Raw genomic sequence first — 7,458 nt, 5'->3', positions numbered from 1 at the left:
TGGTTCGAAAAGTAAAGAAGCGACTTGATCAAAACCCTCGTTGCAGTGGCCGACAAATGGCTCGTGAGCTGAACATATCGCAACATTCTACTAGGCAAATATTGAAAAATTAGCTCGGGGTAAAGCCATTGAAATTCCAAAATGTGCAAGAACTTACACCGCAACAGAAAGAAAAAACCAGTAAGGAAAGCTCAAAAGTCGGGCGGGGCCGACTATATGATACCCTACACCACTATGCATATTTAGTAGAGCACTCGTAAAAAGGTTTATACAGGGCATTTCAGAACTCTACGAGATATTTGGTACAAAATCAAAATCTATCTAATTCTATCGTGCATTTTACGAACTATAGCTATCTCTGAACCGGGTTTCTCCAAATTTGACGTATTAGCTTCTAGACTGAATTCGGTCTTATGTACGAAAATTCATGTCATTTGGGCTGATATAGGCCATTTGATGAACAATTAACACGAAATCGGATGAAGATATATACGGGAGCTATAGCTATATCTGAACCGATTTTTACTAAAATTGGTGTACTTGCTTCTAAGCTGGTTTCGGTCGGATTTGCCAAAATTGATGCTATTACGGCCATTTGGTGGTCAATCACCCGAAATCGGATGAAGATATATATGGGAGCTATATCCAAATCTGAACCGATTTCGGTAAAATTTAAAACAGCTATTCCTGTGCTCCATCTAATACCTGGTACCAAATATCACGGTTGTGGAGTGAATATTACGAATGTAAGGGACTAAAACACTAAATCGGATGAAACATATATATGGTTGCTATATCTATATCTGAACCGATTTTCACTAAATTTGATATACTTGCTTCTAGGCTGAATTTGGTCCGATGTACATAAATTCAGTCCATTTGGACTTATATCGGCCATTTGGTGCACAATTAACCCGAAATCGGATGAGCTATATCCAAATCTGAACCGATTTCGATAAAATTACAAACAGCTATTTCTGGGCTGTATCTTTTATCTGCTACCAAATATCATTCTTGTGGAGTGCATATTACGAATGTGAGAGGCTTAAACACCAAAACGGATAAAACATATATATGGGAGCTATAGCTGTTTCTGAACGGATTTTCTCCAAATTTGTTGTATTTGCTTTAAGGCTAATCTCGGTCACATGTGCCAAAATTCGGGCGATTTGGGCTGATATTGGCCATTTGGTGGCCAATTAACCCGAAATCGGATGAAGATATATATGGAAGCTATATCCAAATCTGAACCGATTTCGATAAATTTTAAAACAGCTATTTCTTTGCTCCATCTAATACCTGGTACCAAATATCACGGTTGTGGAGTGCATAGTAGGAATGTGAGGGACTTAAAGATCAAATCGGATGAAAGATATATATGGGAGCTATAGCTATATCTGAACCGATTTTCTCCAAATTTGATATACTTGCTTCTAGGCCGAACTCGGTTGGGTGTGCCAAAATTCAGGTAATTTGGACTGATAGTGGACATTTGGTGCACATTTAACCCGAAATCGGATGAAGATATATATGGGAGCTATATGTAAATTTGATCCGATTCTCACAAATTTCAATAGGGTTCGTCCTTGGGCCAAAAAAATATTGGTTGGAAAATTTCATCTCAATCGGATAATAAATGCGACCTGCATTTTGTTCACAAGAATACATGGACAGACGGACGGACGGACGGACAGACGGACTGACATGCATAAATCGACTCAGAAAGTGATTCTATGAAGGTTCTCAAAAGTAACTATGGGTCTATCTCGTTTCCTTCTCCATGTTACAAACAAATGCACAAAGACATAATACCCTTACCACTATGTGGTGTAGGGTATAAAGACTGAAAAGAGCTAAAGAGTTGCTTCGCTTGGTCGAAAGTGGTGAACTGCCGAATTTGTTTTTTTGGTTTGGATATTCCAACAATACTCAGCACACGCCACCCAAGAATGGTTACACAATTAGATTCCTCCCTCCATTTCCAGCGCACAATGGCCACAAAAATCTTCGGATACCAATCCTTCGGATACATATCGCAATATTCCATTCGGCAAATATTGAAAAATGCCCGAGCTTCCAAGCCATTGAAATTCCAAAAAGTGCAAGAACTTACACCGCAACAGAAAGAACATAGACTCAAAAGTCCTAAAGAGTTGCTTCGCTTGGCCGAAAGTGGTGAACTGCCGAATTTGGTTTTCTCCTATGAGGAAACATTCGTTGGCCAGCAGTTTGTAAACAAACAAAATGATCGTGTTTACGTGCCAAAGAGGTCAGCTGAAGAGGTTGTCTATCGGTTCGGTTGTCTACCAAAACTCAAACGCCGGCAATGGTGATAGGCCGCCACACCATCCGCTCCGCCCGTATTAATCGACCGTGGCATCAGAATAAATGCCGAATATTATCCTGAAAATATTCTGGAGGGTGTATTAAAGCCTTGGGCACGCAAACATTTTGGCCGCAGACCTTGGACATTCCAAAAGGATTCAGCACCATCGCACTCAGCACCGGCCATACAAGAATGGTTACAAAATGAGGTTCCTCCCTCCACTTCCAGCGCACAATGGCCACCAAAATCTTCGGATACAAATCCGTTGGAGTATTTTGGAAAGCAAGGTTGGTACTAAAAAATACCAAAGTGTCGCGCTAAAGCAAGCGCTTCGCCGGGAATGGGCCAAAATACCGCAGAGCAACATTCGCGTAGCGTGTGACGGTTTCATTGGCCGTTTGAAGGCCATAATTCGTGCCAAAGGTGACCAATTCAAACAAATCTAAACTTATTCTAAAATTTGATGCTATTTCCGACATTTTTTGCTTTCAGTCAATAAAATTAAAAAAAAATGTAAAAATTATGACGTTTGACTTTGTTGCAGTTTTTTTTTTATCTCATACATAGATTTAAAATTGCAGCCGTATTTTACCCCACACACAACAACTTTAAAATCAATTCAACATTTCAGCAATCTACCAGATATAAAAACGCAATACAATATTAAAGCGTTAAGTACTATCGTACCAGGGTTTTTTCAAAAACCTATACGTCATTTTCCATATAATAACAACATTTACAATTTTTAGGTTTTACTTAGATAAATGTGACTTGCAATAAATGAACTACTTTATATGTTTGCACACTCAAAAATATTTAGAAAATTATTGTTCGTTTTTTATCCAATCAAAAAATGTATCTAGCAATATTTGATATTCCAGGAATTAGTTTAGAATTAAGGGCTTTGTGTGTTTGTACTATCGCATTTTGTGTTAAAGAATCTAATTTTCTACGATTGAAAAAAATGCTATCCCAATTCACATGAATTTTACTAATCATCTGAATTTAAGTTTTACTGCTTCCTGTCGAATGCTGCTTATAGTTTTACTGTTCCTGTCATTGTTGGACAACAGAAAATTTACAAAATTTACCAAATTTCCTTCAACAGACTCTAAGTAGTCAGTTACTGTGTCTATGTCTATGTCCGTGTCTGTGTCAAGTGGGATGGTAATTTCTTCGAACTAACATTTGTTAAAGCTTTTCGAACAATTTACGAGAATTGTCGATGGTTAGATGTTTCAAAGAGTTCTTTACAATAACTTTGCAATTCGTCCAGCAGCCATTTGAACTGGCTAGTCTGTCCGACAGTCGTCTTGTGAGGGAAAAAAATCCGTAAATCTAAACTTCTACACTTTAGTGCAGTGAATGAATGCACTTTAAGTTGTGAGAAACTTAATCGTCATCATGTTTCTTAGTCTTGTCAGCAATGGATTTTCTGCCAATTTACCTTAAAAAAGTTTTTGTTTTCACTTCCAGATGTCAATTTTTTATGTACTTTGCTCCGAAATGAAACAGAAGAAGGATTTGCAAATGTCCAAAAATTTCAATATTTGCCAGTTGAAGATAAATTTAAATTTACCAAAGAATTAAAAATAAGAGATTTTGTTGAATTTAATAAATTTACAGATTTAGTTTGAAGTGAAAAATTGATTAAAAATTTGCCATAGTTGAGAGAACGCGTACATAATGGAACTTTTACAACTCCTTCACAAAGAAACAAGTGTTGAAAAATGACGCATCCGCATTTTTTCACAATGGAAAAATTAGAGAAAGGTTTATCGGGACAAGAAATTCGTAATGATAAGGTGAATGTGTTAGGTGAAAGTGCTCCTTCATATGCAACAGTAAAAAATTGGATTGCTGAGTCCAAACGTGGTCGTACAAGCATTGAAGATGAACAGCAACAACCATAGAAATTGTAGCCAATGTGCGAATAAAAGTGCGTGAAATTGCTAATATCATAGGTATCTGATAATTTTGCATGAAGAACTACAGATGAAAAAGCTTTCAGCATTTGTGAACAGTCGACAAAAAACGCATAACAATTCAATCGGCTGACATGGTTATGGCAACGGTTTTATACCCTCCACCATACTATGGAGGGTATATTAACTTTGTCATTTCGTTTGTAACTCCTCGAAATACTCATATCAGACCCAACAAACTATATATATTCTTGATCAGCGTAGAATTCTAAGTCGATTTAGCGATGTCTGTTGTAATGACGCTATCTTTCAAACAAATTGAGATAAGAGGCTAAAATTTTGCACACATGTTTATTTTTCCAGTAGGCAGTTCGTAAATAAGTTCGTAAATGGGCCATGTAGGTTCACGTTTTCATATAGATCCCATATAACGGCACCTCCCGATATTCGGTATTTTCATGATTTTAGCGACATTATTCACCGGAATTGTTTCAAATCTGGTATTTGAAGTTCGAAACGGATACTATGGCCTAAGACTGAAAATTGTCTTTGCAGGTCCACGTCTTCGTATAGCCCTCATATAACGGTACCTTCCAATATTCGGTATTTTGATGATTTTAGCGTTATTATTCACCGTATTTAGAGTTCGCGATGGGAACTACAGTCTGTGCCAGGTCTTCGTATATATATCAATACCTCCCTATATTCGGTATTTTAACGAGCTTACGTACAATACAAGGTCCAGGTCTTCGAACAGCTCCGATATAACGGTACCTCTCTATATACTATATTTTGATGATTTTAGCTACATTATTCACCGTTTATTTCAAGTTTCGAATTCGAATATGGTAATGGCTTATGAAAAACAATGTCTATGTAGGTCCACGTCGTATAGACCCCAATATAACGGCTATATTCGGTATTTTTAAATTTAACAGAATTTTTAGGGATATAATTTTTTGAAAATTTTCAAATTCATTCCAAATGGTGGAGGGTATTCAAAGTTCGGCCCGGCCGAACTTACTGCTTTCTGACTTGTTTGGGATTACAAAGGTATTTTATTGATAGACTATCTGCAAAAGGCTAAACAATAAATTCAGAGCACTATTACAACCTTTTGAATCAATTGAATGTACAAATTCGAGAAAAACGTCCTGGCACAAAAAATATTTTTTCATCAAGACAACGCACCAGCGCACAAGATTATTTTTAATCAACGAATTGAAATACGAGTTGCTTGGCCACCCACCTCATTCTCGTGATTTAGCTCCCAAGGACTATTACTTGTTCCCAAATCTAAAAAAAAAATCCTTGCTGGCAAACGTTTTACCTCAAATGAAGATGCAATTACAATTTTAGACCACTATTTTGAAGATTTCAAAAAAAAGTTGGACTAAGTGTATTGAAGTTTCAGGAGATTTTTTGAAAAATAAAAGTATTTTTGAATGAAAAAGTTTCCGAACCGCCCTTGTATGTACAGACGGGTTCTTTCTTACATATATAAAATCCTATAAAAACACAGACTTACCTTATGATAATTCAAAATGTTGACCCTTTTTGGAAGAGATACTGAAGGACACTTCTCATCTAAACTAACCCTGATAAAAATATATCGACGTGCCCGATTTGGACTAAATCAACTACTTTCTTCATTTCATATGAAATGTGTGATCATGTTTGGAAAATGTTAAAATATGCTTGGAGTATCAGATGCAGTAGAGCGAAGTGTTCCACTTCATCTAATAATTTCCATTCTCATATCAGATCTCTTGTTAAGAGAAATATTTTGTTTTACAAAGTTTGAAAAGAATTGCTGACTTTTTCGAATGTTATGAGCGATATACATATTTAAAATTGTGACCCTTTGAGGGGTATCATCTATCTTCAAGGCTGATCTTGTGTTATCAAAAATGTTGTTACTAGCTAAATCTGGTGCGCTTCGCCATCCCTTTTGATATGCATTAAAAATGTTATATACAAATATTTTTGGGTTAAAAAAATGAAACCAATTCTAGAATTAAAAAAAAAAAAAACGTATTTATTGTTATACTTTAATGCGTAAACAAACAAATCGCTCGGTCTACCAACGCGTGAACATGCCAGGAACAGCTGACCATGAGAAAAGCAGGAACATGTCAAATTTAGTTTGTCCTTCGGATTTATTAATTTCACAGCAATTGCTAAGCGTGCAGGAAACTGCAATCTTTTGAAGTTGAGTGGCATTGCTTTTGCTATTCGAGGTAGCAACATACTTCGCCGGAATACTCGTATCCTCAATTAAATTGTTGTGTAGTCTTTTTTTTTTTTTGGGTAACACTAATACCATTCCAAAGGCGTTGTGGATCAATGATTCTTAATAAAATCATATCCCAATCTGAACCGATTTCAATATAATTTGACAAAATTTATTTGTGGACGAAATTCCGTCACACATTTCATACTTCATTGACATTTGACATACATGGCATGTTTGGCGCCTCAAATACATAAAATCGAACAAAAAATATGGGACCTTTATGCACCGATTTCAACATAAATTAGCAGACTAATTTTTGTTTCAAATTCCGTTACTCATTCCGAATTTCGTTGGAATCGGACATACATATCGGTCTTGGTCCATCAAATACACGAAATCGGCCGAAAATATACATGGAAGCTATGTCCAAACCTCAACCAATTACAATATAACCTGGCAAGTTAATTTATGTGCCCAATTCCTTTACAGATTCAAATTTCATTGAAATTGGAGATAAATATTGTGTTTGGTGTATTAAATACCTCAAATCGGCCGAATATATATATGGAAGCTATATCCCCAACTGATTTCAATATAATTTGGCAAACTAATTTTTGTACCAAAGTGCATTACGTATTCCGAATTTCATTCGAATCCCATACATATATCGGTCTTGGTCCATCAAAGACTCGGAATCGGCCGAAAATATATATGGGAGCTATATCCACACCACAACCAACTTCAATATAATTTGTTAAATTGATTTTTGTACCAATGTTAAATGTTACACATTCCAAATTTGAGAAATGTATCTATAAACGATCAGTAGACATGTGCATACAAAATCTCCGATACTGATACTATATCTCCAGTTCCAAGTTGAATTTCAAAAAATTATATAGCCTACGTTACTTTCAGGCGATGCTATAATATATCTGGAAAATTACAGATAAATCTGTTCAGCGGTTTTA

The sequence above is a fragment of the Musca domestica genome, unplaced genomic scaffold (genome assembly GCF_030504385.1).
Source record: "Musca domestica strain aabys unplaced genomic scaffold, Musca_domestica.polishedcontigs.V.1.1 484, whole genome shotgun sequence".
Classification (NCBI taxonomy): Eukaryota; Metazoa; Arthropoda; class Insecta; order Diptera; family Muscidae; genus Musca; species Musca domestica.
This window is presented reverse-complemented; position numbering follows the sequence as displayed.